Source organism: Quercus robur, chromosome 8 (assembly GCF_932294415.1).
Source record: "Quercus robur chromosome 8, dhQueRobu3.1, whole genome shotgun sequence".
Taxonomy (NCBI): domain Eukaryota; kingdom Viridiplantae; phylum Streptophyta; class Magnoliopsida; order Fagales; family Fagaceae; genus Quercus; species Quercus robur.
Window position 1 is genome coordinate 51591100 of NC_065541.1, and position 19725 is coordinate 51610824.

Genomic DNA, 19725 nt, shown 5'->3' on the forward strand with positions numbered 1-19725 from the left:
TTAATCTTGTTTACATTGTTTGCTAATTTGGGCTTTTTAGTTTTACAGTATTGATTTTTTTTAAGAATCTATAACAGTATTGATCTCAAGTGGGTATTTGATTTCAGGGTGCATTTGTATTTGTTTTCCTGGCTTCATTTCTTCTTAAAATAATCTTACAAAAAACTTGTGTTTTACTCCATTTTGTATTCAATTGATTGGCCTAACGGAAGGAGCTTGGAGAGTTTTGGTCATGGAGTCTGAGGAAAGAGAGAAGGGGACACAGAGAGCGTTAGAGTGAATTAGGAAATGTTGATATTTATAATTAATGCACGTGGTAGCTTATGTGGAAGTCATGTAGCATAAAAAAAAATAAAAAATGATATGTCTACAACATTATTACAACAAATCCTAAGTGGTAAGTTGTTATTGGTTGTTATTGTTGGGATAAAAAAGTAATCTTAGTGTTATTTTCAAATTTGAACCAATAACAACTAACCACCTGTGATTTGTTGTAAAAATTTTATAGATGTAGCATCTCTCAAAAAAATAATATTTTAATTTGACCGTTATCCATGTCAACATTTTTCATCTATCACTTAAAGGTAGGACAATTTTGACACAATGCCAAAAAGTTAGGGACTAAACTGACACAATTGAAAGAATAAGGACCAAATTGAGATATAATGTAAAGGATAAGAACCAAATTTGTAATTTACACAAAAAAATACAGAGATCGATCTCAGCCATCCCATAGCCCGATCTCAACCACCCCCAACTTGATCTCAACCAACCACTCCGATCTCAAGCCCAGCCCGATCTCAACCACAACGAAAACCCACCCACCCTGATCTTAACCCCAGCCAAAACCAACAAGGCAACCCCAACCACAAAAGCATCCACCATCCACCACCCATTAGCCACCACAGCCCCTCTGATCTCAACCCAAAAACGCCAAGAACACCGACCCAAAAAGAGGGAGAAGAAAGGTGCTGGAGAGAAGAAAAAAAAAAGAGAAAGAAGGAAAAAAAGAGAGAAGAAGTGAGACGGTTGGAGATTGGAGAGAAGGAAAAAGAAAAAGAGAGAAGCCTGAGAGAAAAGAGGGAGAGAGAAAAATATATTTTATTAAGAGAAGAGATAGAATCTAATAAAATATTATTATTTTTATGAGATTGTTGCTATAGTAGACTGTCAAAGATGACATTTTACTGTAGCTAAAATATTAGGGCCCGATTGATAGAGGAGTTTGAGTAATGTTGTTTGTAATTTTTTGAAATATGTGTGGGTGAAAAAGTGTGTGGAAATGTGTGTAATGTTGATTAAAAACTGAAAATAAGTTGTTTAACTATTCTACCAAACGGGGCTAAAACTTTTAAGAATAGCAACCCTGATGTGTGTGACTTTTTGAGAGGATGAGAATTAAAAATGAGATTTTAGCATTTTCACATCTTTGATGTGAATGCTCTTACCTTCTAGAAGTTTGACCGAAATTTAAATTGCATACCTGTAGTTTGAAATCTCATGATGTAAGTATTCTGTTGGATTCTTTTTAATCTTATATTTTTATATTTTTTGTATTTTTAGAGGAGAGAGACATAAAAGTGGAGCAAAATTATATATTTAGCCATATTTTTAACAGAGATGAGTTATGGAAATCTAATTGAACTAATCTCAAGTGGGTAAAATATCAAATTTCAAACTACAGGTAGACAACTTAAATTTCAGCTAAACTACAAGTGGGTAAGTTATAATTTTCCCTATATTTTATTATGGACAAAGTTTGGGAGCAAACTTTATTTTATTGTAGTTTAAGGCTACAACTCCACTTATAGGTGTAAATTCTGACCGTTGGGATTACTTTTTTTTCTTATATTCTCCATATTTGCAAAATTTTCAGAATAGCAAATAACAAAAATAAATAATTATGTCATCAATCAAATATTTAAATTTTAAATTTTTATAATATAAAATTATGCTCAAAATGTAATTTTATAAAACAAATAATAAATAAAATATGATTAACATGGAAATTTACATATGCTTTAAGAATATGAAGAAAATACAATTAATAGTAGATGAAAATACAATAAACAGATAGATTTTCAAAACATGTAGCTATGTTACAACCAATTTGTAGCTAAACTTTGTCCATTTATTATTTAGCTTATCTAGCTAGTTCAAGTTGAAATCTATACACGAATATTAAATCATTTGAGTTTAAACATAATAATGTTTTTGCAAACAAACTTGTAAGTATAATATTTGCTTTAAGTATATATAATATTATATGTTTATATGTATGCATATATAATATTGTATTTATATAGACTTGTTTTTATTTTTATAGGAATATAAACTATATTTGATTGTGTACTTTTTATTTATTTATAAATAAGTTCATAAAATATCAAATTATTATTTATGTATTGATAATAGAAATACATCATTTTGTAATAAAATTATATATGATTTTTTAGAGTACAATGTTGGTCAATCTAATTTTTACAAATTCAGAAATGAAAATAATTATATCCAATTTACTCAAATAATAAAATTTCAATTATAATTTATTTATTAGTTATTATGTTAGATTCGTGGAGAAATAAAAAATTATGGATGTAACATTTACTATATTGGAAAAAAAATAAGTTAATCAATGAACAAAGTCAATAGTGTTTGACAATAAAATAAATGAAACTTGAATATGTAATATAGTTTGTGTACGGCACCTAAACGCCCAAGTTCATATTGGGCCTTGGACCATGAATCAATGATATGGGCCAAGGATTTAATCTTCACATCGACAAAGGCCCCGACCCAGACCCACAAATAGCCACCAACGTGGACTGAGTATTGTCAGGACACTTAGAAAGCGGATCGCATACGCCCTGCTCACAGGATGCTCGGGAAACCATTCCCGGTAACTATGCACATGCTCAGTCACATCGCTCGGACACATCACCGTTTACGTGCCCGGCAGAACCTTAGGAAACTCCGCTGTCGAACACATTAACTGAAGTGGGAACCATTTCCAAGGCCACTCGTACCTAAAAACTCACTTTAAGCCCATTGACATTGGACCCTTCTTTGCACTAAGGGAGAAGATAATGATGATCACCCCATTAACGAAGCTATAAATAGGAGAAATGAATGGATAGTTGGGGGATGCAATTCTGAGGGAAAGAAGAGAGTAAGAAAGAAAGAGAGAGAGAGAGGAGTTAACGTTGAGAACAAGGGAGAAAAGTGTTTGCATTGGGTCCCTTAGCCTAGGACAACCCAAGGTAGGATACTCAGACCCACCAAATCAATAGATTGTGAGCCCAAATATTGGTTTGGCCCATCAAGCCTGTCCTTGGAGCTTACAGTTATTTTAACCCATCTCATAGTTTCGTTGTTGGCACAGGCATACAACAGAAAGTTTAGTATGATTTTTTAAATAATATAGTGTATTTAAGACTCATACTAGCATGCAAAGACTATGCATGTGCTACTTGTTAGTGATAGAAATAAAGCAAAGTCTCGTACAAAAGTAACAAAAAATCTCAAATTAAAAAAAAAAAGGATATTGTGCTGTACAGGTGGAAAGAAAAAGGAAAAAAAAAATGGAAAGAAATGAATATGGAAAGAGAGAAAAAAAAATTATAGTATTAATTAGGTAATGAGGGGAAAATGAATAACATTTAATAATGTTTTTTCAATTGTTGGATATTTTAAAAATTTACGGTGTAAAAAATGTGTAACTTTACAAACGTTACACCAAGTATAACTTGAACCAATCTTTAGATATATATACACACAAGATAGAAATTTTACTTTAGAATTATCTAAGTGTATATGTGTGTGAAACTTTCTCGTTGAGATTTATACCCCGGCCTATGCCCCCCACACCCCACAAATACTTATACTTGTAGAGTAATCATCGCGCCAAGGGTGCGCCGCAGTGATTTTAACATGGTTAAACACTCAGGTTATGTTTAGTAACAGTTTTTGTTTTCTATTTTCAAAAACTTTTTTATGAGAATTGAAAGAAAAAACTATTTTCTTATATTTTTGAAATCAGAAACATGTTTGGTTAGTTGAAAAAAAAAATTTTGAAGAAAAAAATAGAAAATACTGAAATATGTTGTTACTGTGAGAGACCGCGCCCCTGGCCCATTTTTTAGGTGTTGGGCCAAACCCATGTGAATGGGTGGAGTCGTGTTATTACCTCTCAAAATGGAGGTTCGACTGATTATATTTTTCCATTTAGATTAAGGGTTTTACAATAGAGTCACCACTTATATAATTATTGGAAAAAATAAGAAAATCAAAATTGAAAATTTCCTCATTTTATTAATTTGAAATTGAATTTACATTGATCATAGGAAATTACATGACTTTGATCATAGGAAATTACATGACTTTGGTCCTAGATACAATCTAAGATAAAATACATGATTTTGTTTCCTAGTTATAATCTAGAAATTGAAAATTACATGGATAAACATTTTATTTACTAACCCTTGATTTAAGCTTGAAGGCTATATTACAAGGTGGGAAGGTGTTAGGCACCCACCTTACCCGGTGAAACTGGTCTTCTAGACTATGGTGACCAACATTCATACCACATCCTCCAATATATCGTCAATCAATTTGCATGTTGAATTTAATGTGTGTACATGTGATAAACCCTAATTCAATTTATTAAGTATTTCATTTGGATTGAAAAATAAATTCTAGTGAATATGTGTGGATGGTGATATTCTAGATTCAAGGATTTGAAAGAATTATTAAACAAACATCTTTTTCATATTTTTGATATGGATTTAAGATTAAAACTAGTGTTATGCATAAACATGTGGTGAATAACTAAGAACATGTGAAGAACACATAAGAACATTTAAAAACATTCAAGCATATTCAAGGAAATTTCAATAATTACTATCATGCTTTAATCTTAAATTCTCATTATGAAAACATAAAAAACAAGTTAGGGAAAGAGATTATACATTCATGCAAGATTCATACGATGAAGGAGGAGACTCTTGGTAGAGGTCCCAACGGTGGAGGAAAAGAAAAGTTAGGAGAGGGAGAGTGAGTCTCACTCAATACGTTGAGTCTAAATAAGATCAAGATATGATAAGACTACTCTACTTCACTACTTAAGAGAGGAGAAGAGAGATTTTTTTTTTTTTTGTGTCATTTGGAATGGAGGAGAGGGGGATTTATATAGTAGTGGTGGAGAAAATATGAATGGAAGGTCATTTAATGAAGGTTGACAAAGAATCATGAACCTAGACCTTATTTTAGCCTTTGGGAAAATCGAGTGCATTAAATGTAGAGATTGGTGGGAGTGAGGGGCAAGCGAAATTCGGTTTTCCCACAACTACTGTAACAACCTGTAGAGCCAACTTCAAAAAATCATATTTTACTCAATTATGATCGGAATTATCTCATTCTTATACTCAAATCGAAGCCCCGAATATCTAGTTTCTGGGAAAATTAACCTTATTCATAAATTCAAAATATTCTAAGAGATATCAAGGAAATGGTGAGCAGAGATCATTTGTTAGAAAATAATTTCAGCACAATTAACATTAATAGGTCCCAAATTAGTTCCTATGGGGTACAAGAATTTGAATAAAGTATTTGTGCCACGTGTCATACCCATGGCTGAGGAGGTCACACGCTCGAACAATAAGGCCACATCAATGGCACGTTATCAGGGGAGGTCATATTGTAGAGAAAGAGTTTCGGGAAGGAGGGTTAGCCCTGACATAATTGAAGGGATGGTGGCTACCACCACATTTAATGCATCCCACCAAAACTTCTGACTACATTTATGTGGAAAAAATCTTTGAACAGTGCTGCCTTGGCTACGCCAACTCATAAGGGGTTTGGGAAGGTGTTTGATGAGACAAACACTCAAGTAGTGGTCTAAACGTTCAACAAATGGAGGGATAAGATCATCTAAAGGGTGCTATATAGTGCAAGAGACCCTCCAAGGAGAGGGGATCAGAATAATCTGTAGAGAACACATTGTAGCAATAAAAGCTGAAATTGTATCCAAGTCCAAAAGAACTAAATTCAAGAATCATTCTCCACGAACTTTGCCAAGGAAGGTTTTCCTTGCTTTAAACTTGTCTTTCTTTACTGTCTTAATATCCTTGATCCATTGTGCACGTTATCTGATTCATTAAGGCCTAGCTTTTAAGTCCACTCTCTACAAATTCATTATGTGGGACTCTTTGCGCCTTAACCCCTTCATCATTTGGGCTTAGGAGCCAAAAACCTGCCCTTACAGTTTCCAATTAACATTAATAGGCTCCAATCATTCCCATTTTAGACTTAATTAGTTCCAAATTTACCCTAATTAAAAGATAATTATAAAAATTACTCATTGAATAATTAATGTTTAACTATCTAATTAATTAGGTGTGTGCAACTTTACCATAAAATGTAGTCCTAACCAATCAAATTATGACACATCATTAATCTCAAATTGATTATAATTATAACCAATTGGAATCAATTGTTCATAATCACATATAGTCGAACTCAATTTATGATACTGCATTTCGGCCATTAAAACTTGATTTGTTGATAACTTTCAATCTGTTCGTTCGATTAAGGCTTATGACCAGTCGATTTAATCGTTACAACATCAAGATCAGTTTGGTGAAATGAGATTAAGGATCTAGTGACCAGAATCAAGATGCATATTTTCAATGTGAAATTACCATTTTACCCTTAATTTGAGGTTAAATGCAGGTTGCAAAATGGGGTGTCAACAAAATGTCTCTCATCGGCAGAGCTTGAAAAGCGAATGTCAATGTATGAAAGAGACACCTAACTTTGCAATCAATATTTAATCGTGGTGAATATATGATGCATGTAGATAAAAATGCAGACGGTCATGTTGTGGATTAAAATGTGGATCGAATCTCAGGGGAGATTGCCTATGTACCTCTTGGTGAGAGGATCAGGTCCAAACGTAGTTCATACATGCAGCCTTTTTTTATTTTTGGAAAAAAAAAATGAGTACAAGACATGCTTACCAGTGGTCACGACAAAATGAGGATTTCAGTCATGCTTTCTAGAGGACCAACGATCTTAAATTTTAGACGTGCTTCCCAGAGGTCCAAGGATTTGAATTTTGGACGTGCTTCCTAGAGGTCTGATGGATTTGATGTTTGGACATGCTTCCTAGAGGTCTGATGGATTTGATGTTTGGACGTGCTTCCCAGAAGTCCATTGAAATTGAATTTTGGTCATGCTTCCCAGAGGTTTGATGGTTTTAAATTTTGGACGTGCTTCCCAGAGATTCGATGGAATTGAGTTTTGGACGTGCTTCCCAGAGATCCAAGGATTTGAATTTGGACATACTTCCTAGAGGTCCCTTGAATTTGAAATTCGAACGTGCTTCCCAGAGGTCCATTGAAGTTAAATTTTGGACGTGCTTCCCAGAGGTCCGAGGATTTATATTTTGGACGTGCTTCCCAGAGGTCCGAGGATTTATATTTTGGACGTGCTTCCCAGAAGTCCAAGGATTTATATTTTGGACGTGCTTCCTAGAGGTCTGATGGATTTAAAGTTTGGACGTGCATCTCAGAGGTCCGATGGAATTGAATTTTGGACGTGATTCCCAAAGGTCCATTGATTTGAAATTTGGACATGCTTCCCAGAGGTTTGATGGTTTTGAAGTTTGGATGTGCTTCCCAGAGATTCAATGGAATTGAGTTTTGGACGTGCTTCCCAGAGATCCAAGGAATTGAGTTTTGGACATGCTTCCCAGAGGTCCCTTGAATTTGAAATTCGAACATGCTTCCCAGAGGTCCATTGAAATTAAATTTTGGACGTGTTTCTCAGAGGTCCAAGGATTTGAATTTTAAACGTGCTTCCTAGATGTCCGATGGATTTAAAGTTTGGACGTGCTTCCCAGAGGTCTGATGGAATTGAATTTTGGACGTGCTTCCTAAAGGTCCAAGGATTTAAAATTTGGACGTGCTTCCCAGAGGTCCAAGGATTTGAATTTTGGACGTGCATCCTAGAGGTCCGATGGTTTGAAGTTTGGACGTGCTTCCCAGAGCTTTGATGGATTTGAATTTTGGATGTGCTTCCTAGAGGTGTCCGATGGATTTGAATTTTGGACGTGCTTCCCAGAGGTCCATTGAAATTGAATTTTGGATGTGCTTCCCAGAGGTCTGATGGATTTGAATTTTGGACGTACTTTCCAGAGATCCAAAGGTTTGAATTTTGGACATGCTTCCCAGAGATCCGATGGATTTGAAATTTTGGACATGCTTCCCAGAGGTCCAAGGATTTGAATTTTGGGCATGCTTCCCAGAGGCCCAAGGATTTGAATTTTGAATGTACTTCCCAGAGGTCCGTGGATTTGAAATTTGGACATGCTTCCCAAAGGTCTGATGGATTTTTGGAAGGCATAATTCCTACCAATGTGTGTGGGCCTTTTACCCTAGTACCTGCAAAATAAATATTTCCAGTTAGTAACAGAATTATTCATTGAAAATTTGACATTACCTAGCCAATGCCCCTAGTTTGGGACATATCTCATGCTTGATGTTGCACCACTAGAGAATATGGAAGAGGATCATATCTTTTTGTTCTTGGTTCCTAAGGAAGAATTTAATGAAGATTTTTCCTGGGACTTCTCAAATTTTTTTTTACAAAGATTTGGAAATCTTGAAAATTTTTTTTGAAAGCGAATCAAGAAGCATGAGCCCAACGCCCCTAGTCCCAAGGCTTTTTGAAAATTCTCTCTTTTCTTTTCTTCTCTCTCTCTCTCTCTCTTTTTTTTTTTTTTTTTTTGAAAGATATGGAAATCTTTTTTTTTTTTTAATTGAAAATCTTTTTTTTTTTTTTTGGAGATTTGAAGATTTGTTCATTATCAAAAAGTGAAGAAGATGAAGATGAAGATGGAGTAAAAGTGATGAAGATTTATTCATGATGAATTTTTTTTTTTTTTTTGAAAAACCTATCCTTTGAATGAGAATAACTTTGGCTGGAAGTTGATGCAGATTGCTGGATAAGTCCTTGCTTAATTCTTACAAAAAGATAATTTCAATTAGTAATGGACTTATTCATTGAAATGAATTGGAAGTACTTACCCAATGCCCCTAGTTTGGGGCATATTCCACGCTTAGATTGAAGCTGAATTCATTTGATGTTGTGGCCATTGGGGAACATGAAAGAAAATCATGGTCTGCCATCCTTGGTTCCTGCAAAAAGGCTTTCTTTCTCTAGCTTGTTAGAAACCAATTATCGTGAAAACATTTTTTGCCAATGTCCTTAGTGTGGACATGCTTGCAATCAAATGGATTAATGACTCAAATGAAAACATACTTCCATGCAAGAAGAACATATTTGCACACAATATAAATAGGCCAATGCTCCAAGTTTAAACATGTTTAATGCAAACAAATGGGCTTAACCTAACATGCACCCAAACAATTTTGTCATGTTGTTTTGACTTTGTTCTCCAAGGTTGTTTGAGTGATTGGGACTGGTCCTTTGAAAGGTTGCCTACATACCTCTCTCATAAAGGATCAGGTCAAGACGTAGTTCAAGAGAACTAGAATTTGAAAAAGAATGAATTTTTTTTTTCTTTTTTGTGGAAATGAGATTTCTCTTTCTTTCTTCTTCTCTCTCTTTTTATTTTATTTTATTTTTTTTTATGAACAAGAGGTGATCCTTTGAACAACCATTTTTTTAAGAATCAAATAAATCTCCTTGATTAGGAAGGATCAAGATCATTAAACTCATGTAATCAAATTTGCATCATCCTTTTAAACATCGTTAGATTAAGTCTCCAAAGGCAATCAAGAAATGAAATGTGATAATATTTATGAATCACATTGTTGGGTACAAACAAGGAGAGTGCTCCAGGTTTAGAAGTTCTTTTGAGTCATTTTGAGAATTTGAGAAATTTTGTCCTCAGACATATCATCCTATGGGGTTTGACAATTTTAAGCATTTTTCCTTTTTAATTCAAGAGAAAAATATTATTAGAGTTTAAGATGCGCCCTACAATTAGCAAGACTTCAAGGAGGGCTTATTCATGGGTTGAATGATAAAAAGGCTCAAAATTCCCTATGATGTTCCCCTAAGTATGCATTACTCAAACAAGTGGAAACCTTATCTCTATTTTATCTAAGAACAGAAACCTGTGCTCGGTTAGATCTCGATCACCGAGCAGGTAGAAACCTTATCTCTATTTTCCCGTAGGACAAAAGCCTTTGTTCGATTCAATCCCAATCACCAAACAGGTGGAAACCTTATCTCTATTTTCCTGTAGGACAGAAGCCTTTGTTCGGTATGATCTTAGTCGCCGAACAAGTGGAAACCTTACTTTCTCAAGTTAGTTAAGAACACAAGCCCAGTTTGGTTCGATCCCGGTCACCAACCAAGTGCACATCTTAATTCAGTCATATAACATCTATAAATGAATAGAGTAAAAACAAGGCAGAAATGATTTAACTTCAACAAAAAGTAATAGCAATGAGAATTGTTCACAAATATGACTGAAACTAGTGTCTTGTCGCCATATCCTGGTGACTATAAGCAAACTAAGTAAAGCAAACAAAAAACCAAAGTAAAACTAATGTCTTGTCACCACATCCTGTGACCATGGGCAAACCAAGTAAAGCAAATAAAGTAAATAGAAAATTTTCTTTCTCAAGCAGTAGGGTCATAGGGTTGATCTGGTTGAATTAGGGTCATTTCCACGAATGGTTGGGCAGCAAAGTCCGGAAGCTGTGATTGAGTCAAGTTTGGCACAACACCAGGATTACTGGTGATCTCGAGGTAAACCAATTCCACATGGGAGTCAATCTCCTACACCAATTCCCTTATACTAGGAGTGTCTTCTTCTTTTTTGGTGCCAGTGGGGTTCTAAACTAGGGGAGGAGGCTCCGGGTAGCGTATTTGCTTGGGGTTCCTCAGTGGGGAATCATCGGAAACCCTTATCACTTGCAGAGCAACCATCCATCCCTCGCCGAACCCATGTTGTCGTGATTGGTAGATGATTGGTTTCGTGGAGTTCTTGGCATCTATGAAGCCCGCATTGTACCATTTGTCGTCATGGGCTTCTAGGGCCGCCTTCAGCTCAGCAATTTCATTGTCCTGTGCCAAATTTAGACTCTAGGCTTTAGCTAGCTTGAGCTCCGTTCCCCCTAGTTTCTTATTCGTTTCCATTAGGGCCTTCTCAGTCGCCCGCGTCCTTTCCTCGACATCCTCCACAGCCTTGCCCTTATCCCTTACCGTGGCCTCAGCAACCTCCTTCAAGGCTCTTTCTCTGTCAGCCTCCTCAGCGGCATCCTTCAATCGGTCTTCAATTATATAAGCCAACTGCACTGTCTGTTACAACAATATCGATAAATATAAAAAGGAAAAAATATGCATATATTTGTGTAACAAAAGGAAAAGGACAAGGTGTATTACTACGATTGAGTATCATTGCAACCGAGTAGCTAAGGACTCAACACTCCCGCTGGAGAAAAAGTAAACGTACTCGGGAAGTTACAGGCCTTGTCCAAGACTTTGTGCAATCCGGCCACCTTCGCCCTGAGCCCAACTTTTTGCGCTGGAAGTCACCAGGAGTGGCTCGTTCTCGAGCCTAAAGATCGTGTGCCATCCCACGGTGGGGTGGGAAGAGGAAGACGCCACGTTGGATCTAACCTGCACGGTTGGGCGTGTGCCACCTGTTGGTTCTCGAATGACCACAACAGCCAGGGTAGAAACCGGGGGAATCCTTAGGGGAGCCTTATCTGACCCTCTAAGGGGCTTGTCGGCAGTGCGTTATCTCTTCCAAGTACGAGTAGTTGGAAGGGGTTGATTCTCGCCTTGAGTCTATTGCTGCTGTGCCGTAGGACGGGCACCAAGCAGAAATCGGTCAACTGTCATTGTCCTCTGAATGTCCATCTCACCTTCTCCTTGTTTGACCTCTGCTTCTGAGGAATTTACCGACTCGACCTCTGCTTGATCGGTTGGTTGGACTTTAGCACGAGGCTCCTCAACTGGTATGTGAACGACACAACCTTGAAAAACAGATTTGGCGTCCCTCACAGGTACCAACGAATCTACACTAATCAACCGGGGGCCGAGGTCCTAAACTTCGCCTACTATTAGGTTTGGAGGAAGGAAGTTTGGATGCCATACATCAATATAAGACAATAGTGAGATGTCCACTAGTAGAGCCTGTCCAAAAGGTTGGTAGGTAGAATAAACCAGGGTGCAGCCGAGTATAAGGTGGGATGCCCGAAGTTTCCGGTCGAAGTTGACGAAAATCTCTGACCGGAATACAAAATTCAGGTCTCTCACATACACGACTCTGATGTCTAGTTTAAACCTTTTACCCTCTGTGTCAGAGCGAAACAAAAAATTGGTTAGTACATGTTTAAATGACAACAAAGACAAACAAACCACACCAAAATAAAAACATAATTAAATGTGCATGGTATCAACCAACATCCCGAGGTGAAGTCGAGCAGGTGAGTTTGTTGGCATGCCAATTGCCGCTCACACAAGCGTACTCTCCCATAGAGTTTCTGTTAGAGTTAGGAAGGCATGATATTAGTTGTACCCATACATCCCTAACTTTTAGATAATATGCTATTCTTATGTTACTGCACAAATTATACATAAAATTTATGTCATAGTGGTTCAGCTGTAGCCCGTACAAGTGATTTAATTGGCTAACACAACTCACTACTCGGTAAAACTTAGGGGGGAGTTGATTGGGACACAAACCATAGAATCTAAGGGTCCTAAGTATTAGAGGGTCTATGGGAAATCTAACCCCTCCTTCTAAGATAGTCATTAATAGAAAAAAACACTACTTGAGGGCGTCGCTGAAGAACAATATCACCATCATGACAATATGTTACCTCTACATCACTAGGGATATCATAACTTGCCCTAAAATTGGCTAAGGCTACCTTGGTGTTAAGAAGATGAGAGAAACCCATTCTTAATTCTAGAGGAAGAAAAAGAAATTGAATAAAAGAAAAGCAGTGAGCGAAGAAACTTCCTATGGGCTCTAGGAATTTATGATCTTGGTTGAAGAATCTATGCACGGGAAGAATATGCTCGGCAGGGAAAGATTTGAAAGAGTAGGGACGTAAAAAAATGATATGAAGAGTAGGAAGACACTATTTATAGGGAGAAGGCATTTAATGGAAAAAGGGCAGAAAAAGTCTTTTCAAATTTCTTTTTGTAACTCCCACACGCGTGGCCTCGGTTCATGAACCGTCAGGTCATGATTATGGCTGGATTTGACAGGTTGACATAACGCTTCTTTTAAGGGGGCATTAATAACTGTCTTATCCCCCATTTAATGACCAACGGTTAAGCTTCCCGAGGAATCCCTAGTTTGCCAGGGTAAGTCCTTGATTCATTCCCGATTGCCAAACACTAATCAAGGGGGGCTATAGTACGGCATACGGCCTCAGGCCCACTTGGCCTTAGGCCTTGGCATAGACACACCCCTAAAATGTTCTTAAGCCCAAGCCCAATGGTACGCCCATTCCACTGATCGCAAGTTAGAAATGCTCATGCCGATCATGTATGGATTGGTCGGGGGCTGTACTTACCAGGGGCAGCCCGTGACCTCAGCAACTTGGAATTGCCTTGGGGATTACCACTGTCGAGCAACCTTTTGGAGGTTGGAACCAATTCCAACGCCATTGCCACTGTTTCCAAGGAAGCATATTCCTTGTCAGGAATAATTAAATTGGGCTCAACCCACACGAGTGAGACCAGAAGGTAATCATGAGTACCCCACCAACCTCATGCTATAAATAGGAGAAGGGAGTAGAGAAAGGGGGGGGTCCATTCAGAGCAAAAGATAGAGCAAGAGAAAGAACACCAGTAAAATGAGAGTAACTTAGAGGGAGAGGGAAGAGAGTTCAACTAAGAAAAAGCAACACATAATCTAAGCTCGGCTAGGAATTACCCATAATAGGAAATCCATAACCCATTTTATAAATTAATTGTCAATCCAATCCCAAATCCAGTCCATTAAGGGAGTTCGGGCACGTACACCTTTCGTGGATTAAAATTAGTGAGAAAGTTGTGAATGGTACGCATGTAAATATGTTTTTGTAGTTCCAATTATATATCAAGTTGAACGAGTACCCGATGGGAAACGCTTTGCTACCCGAAGAGTAGATGCGATACAGAAGGGAAACATTGTATTTACATTACTTGCTTCATTTCAGGTATGAGTTAATTGCATGTTATTGAAATTTTCTTGAGTTGAGTTTGGCCAGTGGTTACTTTGATCATGATGCATTTTGGTTGCCATGATTTCTTATGTGGTTTTGAAGGTGTGAATATTTAAAATTATTTTAGTGTTGCAAATATAACATTCAATTAAGTTGATTTTACAGAAAGAAGAAGAAGGGTTTGAACACCAGGAAGCAACAATGCCTTCTGTACCTGCTCCAAGGATGGTAACTAATATGTGCTTTCCATTTTTTTATTAGACATTTTCCCATTTCTTGTTTTAATTATTGAACTCCAACTTGCAGCTTCCATCGATGGAAGAGCTACATGAGAGACATCTCACTGATCCACGTCTTCCAAGGTAAGATTTGTACTATGCAATTCACAGGTTATCGCTATCTGCACTTGCATATGGACATTCCATATCTCCACTACTTAGATATAAATGATTCATCTTTCCTCGTGTATTGCATATTATTCTATAATTTATTGGTTCTTGATTATTGTTTTGTTTATTTGTTTTCTTGCTGGTGTGTTTTTATGTACTGTATAATGATCACAGTAAACACTAGGTTTGGGAGTTTTTAAAAGAACAGAATGGAATATAGTGTATTTGGAAGTTTTAAAAGAAGGAACAGAAATAAAATAAATATATAGTTTTATTATAATACCCAACGCATTATTTGTGTCAAAATAGGAATAAGATAAAATTGATAATTTACCACCATTTCATTAAAGGATTGAGTGTTACTGCCACTTTGAGAAGGAATGTTTAGAAGGAAATGAGATGGAATGAGCATTCTCTCCTAATCATTCTATTCCTTCTTATTAAACTCCCAATTAGGAAAATGGTTGGAATGTTCTTAAAAATCCCTTTCAATTGTGCCACTCCATTCCTCACCCCACCCCACCCCCCCCCCCCCCTCTCCCAAATGGAAGTTAGTTTAGCTATTTGACAAGGAAAATCCTATTAGGCAAACCTATATGTTTCTCGGACAATTTATATAGTCCTAGACTATAGTTCTTGTTAAATTGGAATTTCAGAAATTTGTTGGAGAGCTTTATACTGTGATCCCATCTTTCAACCTTCGTTTGAGAGTTCATAAGGAAATGGAATGGAATGTGTAAGTAAGGGAAATGAATAGACTGTAATTAAGTAATCTTGTTTGGATGTTTAAGAAGAATGGCTTGAAGGATCTGTTTATGAATCAAGAAATTCAAAATATAGGAGAATTACTAAATTCTTTATTTTGTGTTCAGTAACTTTTAGGTTTGGTACAAGGCTGCCTCATTTAGCAACCAAAACCATCTTTAGGATTTAAAAGAAGGTAAGTTATATATTATATAGGATTCACCATTCAAAAAAAAAAAAAAAATATATATATATATATATATATATATATATTATAGGAATTCACCATTCCGTAGGATGTTTTAATGTTCAAAGATATGAGGCTAAGGATGAATGTCCACCTTTACTTGCTTTGAAGATGAGATGCTATTTTTGGTATTGTCAAGCTCACTATATAGTTATCTATGCTACATGGGAGTCTTAGGATACACGTGGTATGGTTGATGGTATACTTCTCTACCAGGCTATTAAAAAAAATCTACATACATTCATGAGTATAAATTCAGTTTTTTTTTTTTTTTTTTTTATATATATAAATTTTTTATGAGTAAAAAAAATTTCATTACGAGAGAAAAGGGTCACAACCCATAGGAAGTATACAAGAGATACACCAAAGAGTCAAGAATAAGTTTTTTTTTTTTTTTAAAACGAGAAATTTAGATGAGGTAGAAAAAAGAAAAATAATCACCGGCAGCAAATGCATGCAAGCACACCTACACACAGACATAGTGCTTTCTCTATTTCAGATCCTATTTGATATAAGCTTGTGTGCCTCCAGTAAAGTAGACCGGGATGCCTTCTAGTAAGAGCCTAAGAATAAAGTGAACCATAATTATGTCTGTATTCGGCTTCACTTGAAGATAGGAACAAGAAAATCTGCCATATATGCGACCTGTCAACTTGTTTAAACTGAATTGTATTTAATGCTATCAATACTTTTCTGCTAGTTTTACGAATTGATAGAGACAAGCATGGGACAATGTTTCGTAGTTCTGTTATGTCTGCTTATGTTTTGCTTTGAGTACCGTTGCTTGTTTTTCCTGGGTAATGTGTACTTTGCAGTAATTGTGAAATTGGATGGATTTTCATTGTTATTGTACCTAAAGATCATCTTTTGATTATGAGCCTAATAACCGAATGAAAGCTGTTGTTTGGTTAGATTATTTACTCTAATTTTTTCATCTTAAATAGCTAAAATGTGTTTGGCTGATTTAGGACTTATGGGAACAAGATGGCGGCTAAAAATTTCATTCCTTGGCCCATAGAGATACAATTTTGTGAGCCCAATGCTTCAACCAATCAGACTAAATCTCCTCCAAGGTTAGCCTGGTTTATTGTGTTGGATATTCATCTTTTCCTATGGGCTAAATATGCACATCACTTATTCTAGAAATATGAATATGGTTTTTGCTTGCATGCAAATCTATGTTTACAAGCCACATCTTGGGTACATTTGATTTGTATTGCAGTTAGAGGTATCGGTTTAGAGCAAAAGGCTAACTCTCTGATGATCAGGCCTTGCATAGGTAAGGAAAACCTTTTTATAAATATATATCCAAGGTGGGTTCTGCTTTGCTTGAATAAAAGCTGAGCAGAATGAGTATCTCATAATGAATGAGCAATGTGGCCTTTTGTATTGTTCTGCGTTGTTTTTGAGGGAAATTTATACTGTAATTATTGGTATATTCCAATTAAGTTAACAAGCCATATCATCTATCTGTTATATTTACATGACTAAAATTAAATCAGCCTCACTGTTATTTTGACCCTTCGTAGAGGTCAGGATGAAAATTTTTGTTGGTGGGCCTTGCCCCAAGAAAGGTTTACTTGGCATATATAAAAGAGTTCTTGGGACAGTTTACCAGCACAAATAATGCTCTATGTGATGTTTGTTGTACTCTTAATCAAATATAAATTCAAATATTATTAATGATATCTGGATAAAGGTCCAATTTACCTGGATTTATTTTTGTTCCTTTTTTTAATATGCTTTCTTGGTCATTTGCAGATGTGTAGTGGCATATACTTCAGATCTGATATTTCTTCAAGTATGAATCCCCACCATCGGAAGAATTTGAAGACAAGTGTTGTTAGTCTGGACCACTGGTAAGTATCTGCGTCATATTACCAGATGATTAAACACCAAAGTGTGTGGCCAATATGCCAAAATTATAGAATACTTTTATAATCAATGTCAGTTTAAAAATGTAAGGCCTGCTTTTATAATGGAGCTTAAGCTGTTATATGTTTGAAAAAGATGACCAAATCATATTTTGCTAACATGGCTCTTGATTTTAAACGAGAAGCATGAAGTGAATTCAGGTAACTATTGCCTTGTGGCAAACTGCATTTTAAAAAAATTGGACAACTCCTTTTGTATTGCTGAATAGATGAACTGCTACTATAATTTATCAAATGATGTTTCTGGCCATGTCTTGGAAGTATCTCTGTTGGCAAACTTAAATATCCTGACATACATGTCGTCAACTATTGTATTTGCATTTAAGTTCATGGTCAAAGTTGATTGAAGAGCATTCCTTTGCCACTTTTTTCAATCATTACTATAAGCTTGTTTTCAATTCCATCTCAGGATGCACTTTCACCGGCCTCTCAGAGCTGATGACTGGCTATTATTTGTGGTACGTGCCATAGAGTGTTTAGTTTTCATGTTTAGTTTTGTTTAGATGCTTGTGCTTGCAAGTTTGTTTTGGCTTTTTCCCCCAGATATACAGTCCCGTTGCCTACAATGCACGCGGTTTTGTTTCCGGTAAAATTCTCAATAGAAAGAGTGAGGTAAGGATTTCATTATATGTTCATAAATAGCAGAAACAACCTTCTCTATTCTTCTTTAATTACCTCTTACTCTTTTTGCTGTTTTCTTTCCATCCAAGTGATGTCTGTGTCATGAACCGATTTATACATGTTTTGATGAGCAGCATGTTGCATCGGCAACTCAAGAGGGCCTAATTAGGGTGATTAAAAGTCCAATTCCACCTGTGACTTCGAAGCTGTGAACTGGTTGATGCTAGGTCGTGTCAATGGAGTATTATGCTGAACTTTTTGTTATCCATCAGGTTTATGTGCCAAGATTAAACCCCCCCCCCCCCCCCCCCGGGGCCTCTCTCTATTTTCCTTTTATGTTACATATTCAATAATGATTTGTGCAATTGTAACAACAATGAAAAAGGGTTAATAACTCCGACTACATAGCATTTAAGATTTGCTTTTTCTCCGTCTCTTTCTTTTTCTCTTGAAAAATTATATCATGACAAAAAGTAATCACATGCATCATAAACCAGAGGTATAGCCCTCACAATATGTTAAGGCAAACGGTAGTCGGCTGGTCCCTTTACATGAGTTATGACTCTTAAGTTATATGCCATTGGCTAACCCAGTAATTATTCAAGGCATATTTTCCTATATTACTTTCAATATTGTGGATCTTGTGGCCTTGTGGGAGAAAGCTCATTTTGAATATATTGGTCCCCACTCCCCGCGGCTCTTTGAAGTAAATTAAAGAGAAGAGGGTGAGCTTGCTATTTATTAAGGGTAAAATGCACTCGCATTGCTTGTGATTTGAGCTTTGGCTAATTCTTGTCACACACTTGTTATTGCACATTTCGTATATACTCTATGCCCTCCTAGGTTTTACTGATTTCGAAACACCATTTGAAAGGGAGTGTATTGAGTGTGCAATAACAAGTGTGTGATAATCATTATTCTTGAAATTCTATGACACAATCTTGGTTCTTTCAATTTCTAGTCATACTCATTGTGCGATTTAGTAGGTTTTTTTTTTATTTTTTATATCAATATTTCCTTTCACTTTTTTTTTTTTTTTTATTACCTTCATTAATAGAAATTATTCACAGACTTGCAAGTGGCAAGTGTTCTAGAACTCTGTATGACACCCCCCCCCCCCCCTCCCACCTAAATTAGGAGAGGAATGGATTAGCATTGAAGAGCAAAACATGGTGAAAAGTGAAAACAGTTTGCCATCCCTAACAGGGTTGTATTAATTTTGATGAAAGTAAGAAAAATGAGATAGACGAAAGAGGAAATAGATTATAGTATTTTGAAGATAATACTAAGCTGTACACAAAAAGGTTAAATTATATATAAATCACTTATACACATATTTATAGACAGTAAGCGTGTGTGAATCTTGTAGTTATTGGATTGGAGTCAATCTCATTTTCCCCTTTTGACATTGGTGTTCTTGTTTATCTAATGATTTTGGAGTCGCTCAAAAACCTAACTATTAGGTGATAGCACTCATTACATTATAGCTTTATTAATCCTAAAAAGGATGAACTACGGTTGATTTTTCGGTTTGTATTTTCTTTTTCTTTTTCTTTTTTGAGCTCCATAAAAAATGCTTCCTCAAAAGG

The 19725-nt window shown here is 36.2% G+C and overlaps 1 pseudogene; it reads left to right on the forward strand.

Annotated features, from left to right (window-relative positions):
• The first annotated feature begins 13746 nt into the window (after nucleotides 1-13746).
• LOC126696455 (acyl-CoA hydrolase 2-like) lies at nucleotides 13747-18559 on the forward strand (annotated as a pseudogene).
• Nucleotides 18560-19725: the final 1166 nt, after the last annotated feature.